We start from the raw sequence: 13,187 nt of genomic DNA, 5'->3' as shown, positions 1-13,187 counted from the left end.
ACACTTTCCATGTCCACTATCATTCTTCAGTTTATTGGGATGCAGTTTGGGGTTGTTAGGGGTGACTCTCATTCCCACACTTACAATCTTAATATTTGTTGATTTAAGGAATTTTACATGCTCATGCTACTGTTACATTTAGAAACACCAAACCTTGTCTTTATTAGACAAATGTTTGATTGTTCTAAATTAAACTTTTGGCCAATCAGTCATAAAAAGTTTGCTTGAAATTAACTCTTCTCTTTAATGCAATAGCATTTATGTGGATTCACCTTTCCTCCCCTTTTTCCTTGTCACCAAGGATTTTTCTGTGACAGCTTCTTGTTACAGTGGTTGACTCTGAAGCCCATTTTTGCAGCTATTAAGCAAATTGGCTCTGTCACTGATCTGTATTGAAAATAAGACCAGAAAGCAATGAAATCACTTAGGAAGAAAACTGCAACATGTTTGAAATCTGAGGGCAAGCTCAGCATCATCCTTACAGCAGAATGTGTTGAATGGGGAAATAGTGTTTGGGATTCTTGGCTCATTCCTTCCCTTCTTGACTTGGCATACGCTGAAAACTGAAGAAGCACATTAACAGCCAAGCACTCACTATCCTCAGGGGTCTCATTCCTCAAGCATACTTAGTACACTTAGGCACCAAATGGAGACTTTTTTTGGTGCTTAGAGGAAAATTCTGTGATTTAGGCATTTAAGAATGTGGTGCTGACAAGTTTGAAGGTAAAACAGGAAAGCTGAGGGTACAAAATCCTTGATTCTCTTTAAAATCTATCTGTGAATTCTTGTGAACAAACCTTCCAATTTCTTTGAATTCCCTAATATTTTTCCACAGTGTGAATGTTCATTTGTGAAAGTATAAAAGAAAAAGCTAAGTCTGTCATTTGACCCATGTTTACTTCAGCTATAATACAACACAAGCAACCCCTACTACTTCATACCTCAGGTTACTCATTCCCACTCTTCCATCACTCCGTCATTTTGTCAGTACAACCAAATGGGTTCTCTGCAGGGCTTTGCAGAGAACTTGATTAGATAAGTGACCTAGGTTAAACATAAATCTTTCTCATCTATTCATTTGCAGAGTTAGTTTTTAGCCAGATCAACTCCTGATCCAGATGACCACATGAGCCCTTGTCTGATGTGGATGGGAGGTGGTGGGGGAAACATTTCAGGTGTTTGTCAGTGCAGTTGGCACTGTGACTGGTTTAAACAAATTGTGAAATTGCACCAACCCATCTGCTCTCCCTCCCCTTTCCCCATGGTTGTCAAACATGGACCATTTTCTTTCTACCCTCCAAAAGAGCTATTTCTTTAATCTGGTCAATTCTTCAGTCTGTCTCATGATGTTGTCACTAGAGAGGCTGAGATGGGACAGCATGTGGGCCTGTGTTTGGAGGGTGCATGGCCAGGCACTATCACATATGATGGGGCCCAGTGCATGAGCAGGGTGAGGAAACAGCTGGATGAGCAGCACTGCATGAGCAGTGTCTGCTACAGGTGAAGAAACACCTAGAGGTCTTCCACCTCTGGGACAGTGTGGGGACTGGCGGTGAGACTGGAAAGGAGGGGTGGTGAATAGGGATAGCCCAGCCTGGCACAGCTGGCAAAGAAATACACATCAACCCATTCTGTCTAACCCCTCTCAATTTTTGAGCTGACCACTATACAAAAGCCTGAAATCAGTTTAAGGCACATAATTCTGGGTGGAATGTCCACACTGCAGCTTACTGCAGTTTAGCTCCCCTACTTGAATTTCATGGGGTTTAGTTAATTTAGTCTACTTTTCTTGAGAGAGACCATTAAAGAAAACCCCAGGAGAAACTGTGTGCTTGAGTCTTGTGCACCCCGTGTGACTTCAACACCAGGCTTGTGCTAGCAGCCTTAAATTATGCATCACTGTTCTCCCTTTTGCCAGGCCACTGGCAGCCCTGCTCTGTGGTCTGTGAACTAGCTGCCCACACAAATGGGTTGAGGAGCAGGAGAGAGACTATGGTCTGCAAGCAGCCCTGGGCTGTATGTTGCCTGCTGGGGGAGGTTATCCAGAGCAGAGCTGCTAGAAGGCATGATGCCCTGCTGCAGCCCTAAGACATGGAGGTGACAGCCTGTTCTCCAGGATGTGGCCAAGGTACATTCATCATGAGACCCATCACTCAAGAGTGTACCCCTCTCTGACCCCTTCATCTCAGGTTTCACAGTGCAGGGCAAAACCACACTAGCAAGAACTTTGTGCTGTGGGGGGTGCTGGTGGGTAAAGGAATCGAAATAATTAACAATTACCCAGAAAAATATGTTGCTCATATTTGAAGAGAATTAAGCCATGAGCTCTCGAATTTCTATTGGAAATTCTTATTAGATATACCAACCATGGTTTGAATTTGCACTAGTTTCATCAAGGATATTTGCTCATCATCCACTGAAGTTTTTTTTCTCCTAGGATAGGAGAAAAAAATAGCATTTGGCAGTTAAGATTTCTTGGGGTTTCTTCACATTTTAAGAATTATTTTCATTATTTTCAGTTTAATTCAGTTAAGACTAACTTAATTCAATGAAATAATGATTCAATTCAATTCAGGCTCAAGAATTTTGAGCAATTTTTAAATGATCAACCCATGAATTTGCTTAGTATATGGGATTTTCAAAACTCTTAGGGTTCTAATTAAGTCACACAGCCTGTTTGGACATGATCATCATGAGTGTTAAATTAACTTCTTGAGAGCCATTAACTAGAAATGATAATGTCATGGTTTTTACTTTTTTTTTTAAGGACAGAAGAAATTCAGCTACTCTGAGCTTGAGCTTAAAAAACCACTAAACTGATATAAATTGCTGTTAAGGTTCGTTTCTTTAACCTTTTGTTCGATAAAAACTCAGAACCAGTTAACTCAGCAGCTGAGAACACATTTAATCTTGATTGCTTCATTCTAGCATTACTTAATTTAATTTCTTTTATCTTTATCCCTAGCTTTGAAATCTTACTAGCTCTTTCCAAGCCACTGTGATTGATAGTCATATTACTCTCATGTGAATTTGTACTGAAGGTGATGTTTCTCTGCTTTGAAAGCAATACCACAAATGAAATTGAAAACCATACTTTTAAAAGGAGAAAGAGTATTCATGATTTGGATAAAAATATCAACCTTGGGACCAATACAAAAATTGAATTGTAAGAGTAGCCTCATTTACTTATATCCTACATTTAATTTACATTTTATATCAACCCTTAAATGCCAATTTTAATGCTAAATGAGCTGTTGCTTTGGAAATAGATTATCTGGTTTGATGGAGTGGCAGAAGCTTTGACGTCTAGCTCAGCACAAGGATAGTTGAAGAAAGCCATCTTAAATGCAACAATTTTCAAGGACAATGGGAATATATAGCTCTATTCAGAAAACTCTGTATGCTAGACACATGCTGCTTATGGCTTATATGGACTGAGAAGTAGTAAAGCACTCTGCAAGCATTTATCCAATGCCTCCATTATTCAGACACCTCTGAGCATTAACTTGCCCTAGTATGTGGATCTTTTAAGTTATTCCAACTCAACTGATTCTGAGATCTAGTTTTACTACAATATATTGACAGCAAGAAAAGCAAAGAAACTGCGAGTCCACGCTGAGGTTCAGGTTACCGACTTTGTGTCAAGGCTGGAAATAGGACAGCATTCTGGAGCCAAAGTCTCGGAGAGCAGCCTGTGCTGCTTCTCCACAAGCACCTGAAATCAATCCACGGTGGAGCTCCAAGTCCTCCCTCTGCCTGCCTGGACGTGTCCCAGTTTGTATATCTGGGCACCTACCTTCTGGCTAAACAGTTCAGAGCTGGCTAGGGAAGTACCTAAATGTCTCCTAACTTCCCTAGGTGATCCATCAGGCATGTTCAGAGCGTGTCTGACACACTGGACTAGCAAAATCTATTATTTTCATTCAAGAACAATCATTGACCATGCTTGTGGGAGCCAACCAGTTTGATCACCATCCTAGAAACTCTCAGTCTTGAGGGGTGTGAGTCTGTAACTCCTACTGCCAAGGAAACTGGTGTAATCACTACAATGGACACCAGCCATGGGGCTGCTTTCCACAGTGGCTGGGCTACTTCACAGAGAAGAGTGAAGGATTCATACTGCCACAGGGAGAACAAATGAGAAAGGTGCATCTCTGTCCGCCAGCACAAAGGGTGATTACTCCAAGTCTTGTCAGGATTAGGCCCAGTGACCTTTTTGTATGAGGCTTTGTAACAAGAAGAGTTGATTTTGATAGTTTGTCAAAATGAAATCAGTGCTGAAGCAATGACCCATTGACCTGAGAAGTGGGGGTCGCAGTAGGAAAGATGTGAACTGAAGACACCTCTGTTCTGCTTCTAGAAGCACAGGGGCGTGTTTTCACATGGGTAGACATGCTAGCTATGCCATGCAAGCTATGCTAGTTTGAATTCACTCAAACTGCATGAACCCAAATTAGTGTGCTGCATTCACTGCCCTTGAGATTCACTTGGGGTAAACAATCTGTGTCAATCTATGCACCAGAGCTCTTCCTCTTTCTCTTCCTTCATTCTTTGTGCACACTTCAAACCCTATGGAAAAATCTTATAACAAGTAGGCAATCTGTCCCTTTGGTTGTCCCTCTCTGGACCAGACCATCAGTAGAACCAGGTTAAATTTTGCTATCAGTGATGCAAAGATTCTTTGTATTATTAGGTTGTCTGAAATACTCAATATATATATATTTTAAAAGAAAAGCATAAAGAAACTCACTAGTTGAACTAAAGCTCTTTCTGGGTGAACTGGAGGAAAGGTGTCATGTCCCCTCTGTGGTGGATGCAGGTAAGTGGTAGGCTATACAATTAATCCTTAAAAAGAACACTAGATATACATCTATATATCTATATATAGTTATACAGCATAACTTCATTCATGTGTGAGATTGCATACTGTTGTAATACTGCTCTCTGGGTAATGTTATACTGTTGATTTTATAGTTAAAACATTGAAAGTAAATGAGAACTACTGGAAGAGAAGAGAAGAGAAGAGAAGAGAAGAGAAGAGAAGAGAAGAGAAGAGAAGAGAAGAGAAGAGAAGAGAAGAGAAGAGAAGAGAAGAGAAGAGAAGAGAAGAGAAGAGAAGAGAAGAGAATATTTTCAGTAGGAAGGGACCTACAATGATCATCTAGTCCAACTGCCTGACCAATTCAGAGCTGACCGAAAGTTATGTTATTAACCAAAAAGCATGTTATTAAGGGCATTGTCCAAATGCCTCTTAAACACTGACAGGCTTGGAGCATCGACCACCTCTCTAGGAAGCCTGATACAGTGTTCGACCACCCTCTCAGTAAAGAGGTGCTTCCCAATGTCCAGTCTAAACCTCCCCTGGGGCAGCTTTGAACCATTCCCATGCGTCCTATCACTGGATACCAGGGAGAAGAGATCAGCACCTCCCTCTCCACTTCCCCTCCTCAGGAAGCTGTAGAGAGCAATGAGGTCGCCCCTCAGCCTCCTTTTCTCCAAACTAGACAAACCCAAAGTCCTTAGCCGCTCCTCATAGGACATTCCTTCCAGCCCTTTCACCAGCTTTGTTGCCCTCCTCTAGATGCATTCAAGGATCTTCACATCCTTCTTCAATTGTGGGGCCCAGAACTGCACACAGTGCTCCAGGTGAGGCCGCACCAACGCTGGATACAGCAGGATAACCACCTCTTTTGACCGGCTGGTTATGCTGTGTTTGATGCACCCCAGGATGCAGTTTGCCCTCTTGGCTGCCAGGGTAAATATTTCATATTTGCATATTGAATATTGCATCGTATTGGTACTCAAGCCTTCTAGTTCTTCAAATATCCAAGAAAACTGCTATACAGAAGACTATTGAGTAAAAACTAGATTGGCCCTGAATCGTGTTGGGAAAAGGAATATGTAGTAGGAGATATTAATGTAATCTTTCGCAGATACTGACTGGAAGTCACTGTAAGCATCAGAAGTTTCCTGCTTTGTTTTCAAAGTTTTATATACCATTAAGCCCAGTTTCATGGCTAAACTGAATGGAGCAAAGTACAGGATGGGTTAAGATTTTAAAAATAAAAATGTGAAGGTGAGAAAGACAGAGTTTTAGAGGATTTGCAATTAGAAATATGAAGAAAAGGATCCTGACTGGAGAGGAAGAGGGTGCTTGGCCAGTTCCCTGACTCTCAGCCCCTACCCTCACTCCTGCTGCCTGTGCAGGGCTCTGCGGGGAGCCGTGGCCATTCCTCTGCTCCTGCTTTGCCTGCACCTCTGTACCCCGCTGCGGGGAAGAAGCCCTCTTTCCACTGCTCCTTCCACTTCCTCCCCACCTACATAAATAGCCCTCAAACTAGAGGTAAGGAGAAATGTGCCACAGTTGTGAAAGGAAAGGCCAGGAGAAGGTAAAAAATATTTTGGGCTGAGAAGATAAGTACTTACCCCATCTTTATAGTTTCCAGATTGATTTAAAACTTGACTGTGAGTTACTCCCACAGAGCAAGTGAAATTACAGTGAACTATGACATAATTGAGGAAAAAAACAGGATCTTGTATGATGATGACCATATACTCCTGTCTGCCAATAAAAGTAAGCAGTCACATTTATTTCTGCTTTCATTGTAACCCTTCATCCCACTTTTCTGGTGTTTGGTTTCTAAAAGTTTAGAGAGTCTGAAATAGTGTATTACTCTTCTTTTTCCTTATCTAGCCAGATTTTCATATATACTTTGACACTGAATGTAAAAAAGGACTGTTTTGACAATTATTTGCTGAAAACTCTGTTATAGTTTCTAGCTGTGAAACTGAACTTACATTACCTCAACTGACCGGACCTGTAGCAGACTCTCAGATGGAATGTATGCATCACTCTCTGCCAATTCAGAGGTTATTTAATATGGTATGTCTGGAACCAGCTTTTTTGTTGAAATTGTTTTGGCTAAGAAACTATCCAGATGAGTCTACTGCAAAACTATGTGCTTTGACTGGGATTTTCAAAGTCGGTCTGGAATCGCTCCACTCAAAAATAGGCAGTGTTAGAGATTACTTCTTTTGGTGAATATCTCTTAAACCAAAGGTTTTGTTTTGTTCATTTTTATTTTATTTATTTTTATATAGGTTCCGTACAACTCATGTATGCATGCCTTATGATATGCAAAACAACTTTAGCTTTCTTCCTCAATTTTTTCACTGTGTGAAAATTATTCAATAAAACAACAGCAGAGATAGGGTGATAAAGACAGGGAAAAACTGTAATTTAGTCATGTGGATGGGAGCTATCATTTCGCAGTATTCTGTTTAGCCATGCATCATACTATCCAGAAATTGTTAGTTACTATGTTAATGGGAATAGCTGATGTATTGCAGTAAGTGCTGGCATTTTTCTGCTGTGATGGTTTTCTATTCACACTAATGAGCATTTTTCTTTTAAATTGGTTGCACTGTTTAATTCATTGTTATACTTATTTGACACCCCAGAACAAATTCCGCTCTCAATTATACTAGTGTAAATCTAGGATAAGCCATCTGTTGTCATCAGTGTTAGACCTTGATTTGTCCAGTGATTTAAACAAGCCTTTAACCTTAAGCACATTTCCATCACAAGCTGATAGTTAAGGAGACTCTGAAGTGCTGGGTTTTTTTCTTCCTTATGTTGGTGAAAGGGAGAGTTTGAGCTTGTGTAGTTAATTCTACCATTTCATAGCTAAGCGTATAGCTGTGCATAGCACAGGCTGTACTAACTGAGACCGAACCATCCTGGAAACCAGCAGTCACGGTGAGTGAAATATTAAGCCCAAGTCAATAGGCATTGCTGAGAAAGCAGAGCTTGTTAACCTGGGCATGACAGCCCCACTGCTCCTGCTGCTATTTTGCTTTTGAAAGGTGACTGAAAAGCTGTGGACTCTGGCAGGAAGGCTTTGGTGAATTTAGCTGCGGTGAGCTCAGGTGCAATGTCACCCAGATACTTGCCCCACAGCTGGCACTTAGTGAGACCTGGCACCTGTGGAAGGGGCAGAAGAAACGAGTGTGCCAGCTCCTCCCTCAGCCACTGGAGTTCATAGTCTGTCATATTAATTTGAGCTGCTTTCCTTGGCCAAGAGTTGTCTGGATGGTTTTTCAAGTCCTGCAAGGTAGATTGGATTCAATTTTTCATCTTACTCATCATTAAGTGGTAATGGGCAGTTTCAGGCTTGTAATGAAACTAGGTCAAACAGTAGCCTGCTTGTATGAGCTCCAAATGTCTGGTTCACTAGTTTGGTATATCTTAAATGACAATAGATGGTATTTTGATGTACCTTACAGAGCAGAAAGGATAGATGTATATTAGCTGTGAACAGATTTTTCTTCTAAAATATGCTGGAAATTAATTATGTCCCAAGTCCAGCATTTCACTCTTCAGGCCTTTGGGATGTGGTCAGAAATGCAATTTCAATGTCCAAAATTCAATTTATGTAGTTTAAGTCCTGGCAGCTGTCACTGCACTAACTCTAATCTCCATCTCAGAAAAGATACTTTGAAGTCCAGAATTTAAGTCTATGTGGGAATATAATGCAAAATAGCATAAAATCTTTATCTAGCCACCCCTCCTCACTCATTCATTGTTGCAAGTACTTTGTCCAGCTTATGACACAATAGATAATACACCATGCAACTCTCTTTAGCAAAGCTAATGCAAAAACCCCCAAACCAAAACAGTTCACAGTTCCCCATTTTTGAAATTTTACAGGTCTGCCATGACCACAGATGAAGATAAACTCAGAACTTATGATTTTTAAAGTTTGCAAATGCACATCTTCGTACAAGCTTCATAACAAAGGAAACAGAGAAAGGAAGAAGTTAATGCTAGACACTGAAATACGAGATTACAGGGCACAGTCTTGGGGTTCTCATGTAGTCATTCCTGCTGAGCCCACAGCAAGTCACGGAGCCGGGCTCTCCCCTTTCTCTTCATGCCTTTTGTTTCTTCTGAGCTTCTGTGGGGCAAAACTGCCTTTTACTCTGTGCTTGTAAGAAGTAGATGTTTTAATAAGGAACTAGATTATAGATCTTAAATTACGATAATGACCCCTGGTTATGATAGGTAACAGCATACTCAGCCAGTAGACAGAGTGTCAAAACCATGTAAGGCTTCACAGAGTGAAAACGAAGGCCTGGAAGAGTAGCAGCAACAGAGGCCAGGATATTTACAAGTTTGCAAGGAATTTGAATGTGTAAATTTTTCAGAAAGTGCTGAATGCCCATCTTCAGGGACCTAGGGTCCTTTTATACAACCCACACTGTGAACCCAAACATACACTACTAAAAATGAAGACTTTTTAACTTTCCTGGACTATATCCCCATCAGACTCAGTCTTGCTCCAGTGCTGTAAGTCTCAGTTTCCCTTCTACTCAGCCTCACCCCTTCAGTAGCTTCAGGGGTAGGGCTAGCCTTCATTTTTGGCTATTCTACAGCCTTGCAGTGAGAACACCTTCCTAAAAATGGGGTCTACGGATTCAAAACTACCATGGGCCAAAAAGAGCCAAAAACGTAGTTTTCCCATATTGTAAATGTTAGTCTATTCTGTTAGGCTATTGTGTGGAAGTCAGCGCATGACCTGTGCATGTCTAATGGATCAGGCTTCTCTAAGGAGTTAGGGTAGATTTAGCTGCCGTGTGCCTTTTATCGGCTTGCACTAGAGTGTAGATGCTTTATCCCCTCAGCCAACGCATCTATGAGTAAGTGATATGCCAGTCCTGAGGAACTTTGTGCACTGAAACGGAGGAACAAATTGATTTTAAGCACCTCCAAGACTTAGATGGGACTGGAGTGTCAACAGTCTGAGAACTGTGGACCTGGTATGGGGACTTGGGGAGTGAGAATGAAACCTAATCCGAGGGACAGGCAGCTGGTCCCTGGGCTTGGTGTAACAGTTCAAATGAATACCTGCACTAACTCTTCACATTCTTGCTTTTTTGTAAGAAAAAATCAATGTATTATTTTGTTCTACCCTGACCCCACTTATTACTTGAGCTGAGTGAGTAATTCACAGTATATATCTTCCCTGACAAACAGAGCTGCTTTTTCTGCTCTTGGACATGAATCTATGAAACCATCTGCCTGTAGCTATGAATAGATTGCAGTTTCCCCATGTTTATCTGTCTGCAAAAGTGCAATGATGTTCCCCCTCCCGCCCCCAATCTTATTACCTCTATGGATTGATCATGACCTGATCTCCGAACTGTGTTTTCTGGTCACAGAAATCACCAGGGTGGTATATATCAGCCACAGGTACAGAGTGCTCACATGTGTTGTTATTTGCTATTGTTTAACCATATTTTTATTTTGATGGATGTTCTTAAGATTTATGATGAGCAAGTTTACACATTTCTAATCTATTCAATATAATAAGAGCTTGGGGAAGATACAAAAACAGGTGCAGCATAAAATAAAACTGAAAAAGGGTTGTTAATAGAATAAGCAGTTTTCTGAGTCATTTCTTGACCCCAAGCTGACACGGAAATTGAAGTAAAATATGTTAAAAACCTTGCAAATATTACTTTGAAATTAAATTTCTGCTATCCTTTATTGTAGTAACATTCTGTGACAAGCAAGTACAGCAGTGGCAGCATGCAGGTTGAAGGAACCATAACAGATATAAATATATTAAAAAACCCACAAGTATTTTTGGAAGGATTTAGGTTTCATTTGGGATGTATTTTGCTATAGTCATTACAGCCTTTTTTATGCTTGATTAATCATTGCTAATTTGTGAACTGGCTAAGACAAGGGTTACTTCTCACTGCAAGAATGTGAGTCATTTTGGTGGATCCAAGGCACGTCACTCTCTGTCTGCTGTAAAATTATATTTTTCTGTATTTCTAGAAGTCTGTTGTCTAATTCAGCCCTACAGCTGGATCAACAAAACAGCACTGAGTGAATCATTTGCTGTCATCCCTGTAAGCAAGGTTCTTGCAGTAACTCTGAGTCAGGTCTAGAACTAATGCCAAATTTAAAATATGGCCCCATCTAAACTATTTTTTTACAAGTGAATATGAGAGGTCTGTAATTATCTTAAAGATATATTTTTATCTTCTGAAACAAATCTGGAAAAAGAGATAAGAGAGAACTGATACTGCACTGAAACCATGTGAACTTCAAACAGAAAGGCAGATAATAACAAATATATATTACAAACTTTTACATCCTTAACATGCTGGACACCTCATGATATAATGACTGCCTTTAGTTCACTAACCTCAATGGCAGTTTAAAGCATTTGGTATAGCAGGAGGTAATAATCATTTTACGGGTTGGAACTTACCAGTGTGGCAGCTTATGTAAAAAACTGTCATGTTAACCATGGCATCTTGGGTTTCACATTGAATCTTACTACATATTCAGGCTACTTAAGCCCACCAAACCCTGTCTCTCAAGAGGTGGATTAAGGTATTCAGAAGTGGCTATTTAATTTCTCAGATTTACATTTGGCACTTAAGTATGCATATGAGTCCTGATTTTCTATTTAATTCAGCTGGATGTACAGTTATTTTCTGTTAAAATTATTGCTCCTTTTTTATGAAACCTCTGAAAAATGAAAATTATTTTGATAAAAATTTCAGTAATGGTTGTTTTCACTACTGAGATGCTTGAAAACATTTCTATTCTTTTCTGTATTTCTTTATTTTAATTTGGAGCTTTGTTAGTTATAAATAGCCACAAGCTATAAGATGTTTTCTGATTAGCTGACCGAGCAAAATATGGTCAGGAACTGTAGTAGAAATGGTTTTGATTTATATTCCTCCGGGATTATGCCAGCACACTGTGATCACCTCTGAATTGATGAAGGGGAGGTAATCTACCTGCAACCCTGTGGACTGCAGCAAAAATAGGGAGAGCAGCTTGTCATCTTCTACCTACTGGCTGTCTGAGCATATTTCTGATCCATTCTTATGACAGTTATCACATCACCCTACACTGTAGTGCTGTACCTTTTTTCCTGTATAGGAAAAATAGCATGGGGTCCAAATAGTGATACAGTCTAGACAGATTTACTGCATGACTTATTTTGAACAGCTGAATTGTCTATATTCTTTGCTAATATTAAGGTACAATTTCGTTAGTCAGGTTGGCTGGTTTCAGTACTTGTTTGGTTTTTTTCCTATGTCTGCCTATGGGGAATCTGGCTTGCAATATGCTTTCACTTCTCCTGTGTCTATGACAGTGTTAAGATTTGCACAGGTCCTTCATTTATGCTTCTAAATTTTTATTGCCTTATATTAGTGCCATGTCAGTAAAGACTCCTCTGTCCTCATATCAGCATAAAGTTGGCCCAATGCAGTGGAAAGTCTGTCCCAAAGCACACAAATTCTAAGAATCAGTCATTTTTCAGTATTTGAGTCATTCCTGAATCAGGATCATAACACCTTAATCTTAAGTGAGATGCCTTGACTCTATAGAGATGACTCTGAGAATAATAACTCATGTACCAGCAGTCCCCATCCCCTTTAGCAGGATTTAACACAGGTTTCATACACCAAGATTACAGAGCTATGTGTATGTATAACAAGCTTGTTGTATTTTATTGTATGTTTATGTACCCAATTCCTACTTGATATCAAGTCAAGGAGAGCCTTTTCTGACCTTGAAACTTGAAGTGATGAGATCCAATACTATAGCAGCTCAGAAGTGGTTAAAAAAAACACCAGCTACTCTAGCAGATGTAATTAAGGAGTCAATTACCAAATAGCAGTGTAAAACGCTGAAGCCAAGACACTTCTGGAAAAGTAGACTTAAGAGTAGAGTGGGAAAAGCTTCACAGGGAGATGAAAACTTTATAGCTAAAAAAGGGATTCTACATAAAGAGCAGCCCAAAGATGCAGGTAGGTAGGATTTCTACAGCTGCCTAATTCAGGGTCTCTCAGGTAGGAGCGGAGGAAATTTTGGGCCTGAATGTCTGGATGTAAATACCCTCTATACTTTCATTTTGTTTTAAATCTTTGTGACAGGAAACAGCCAAATGGGCTGTAAAGAAGGGACATGAGGTGACAATTTCTAAACTAGCTGGGCTTGAGTTTGACTCATTTTCTGAGCTGAGATGCTTGATTGCCTGTTCATAAGACAGTTTAGCACCTAAGCTTCCCTGCTTGGGGATTTAATGGCTAGTACCTGTCAGCAGAGGAATCCTCCTTTCTTTTCTCACCTAAACATCTACCATAAATATGGT

This window comes from Aptenodytes forsteri, unplaced genomic scaffold (genome assembly GCF_000699145.1).
Source record: "Aptenodytes forsteri isolate BGI_AS27 unplaced genomic scaffold, ASM69914v1 Scaffold660, whole genome shotgun sequence".
NCBI classification, from domain to species: Eukaryota; Metazoa; Chordata; class Aves; order Sphenisciformes; family Spheniscidae; genus Aptenodytes; species Aptenodytes forsteri.
This window is presented reverse-complemented; position numbering follows the sequence as displayed.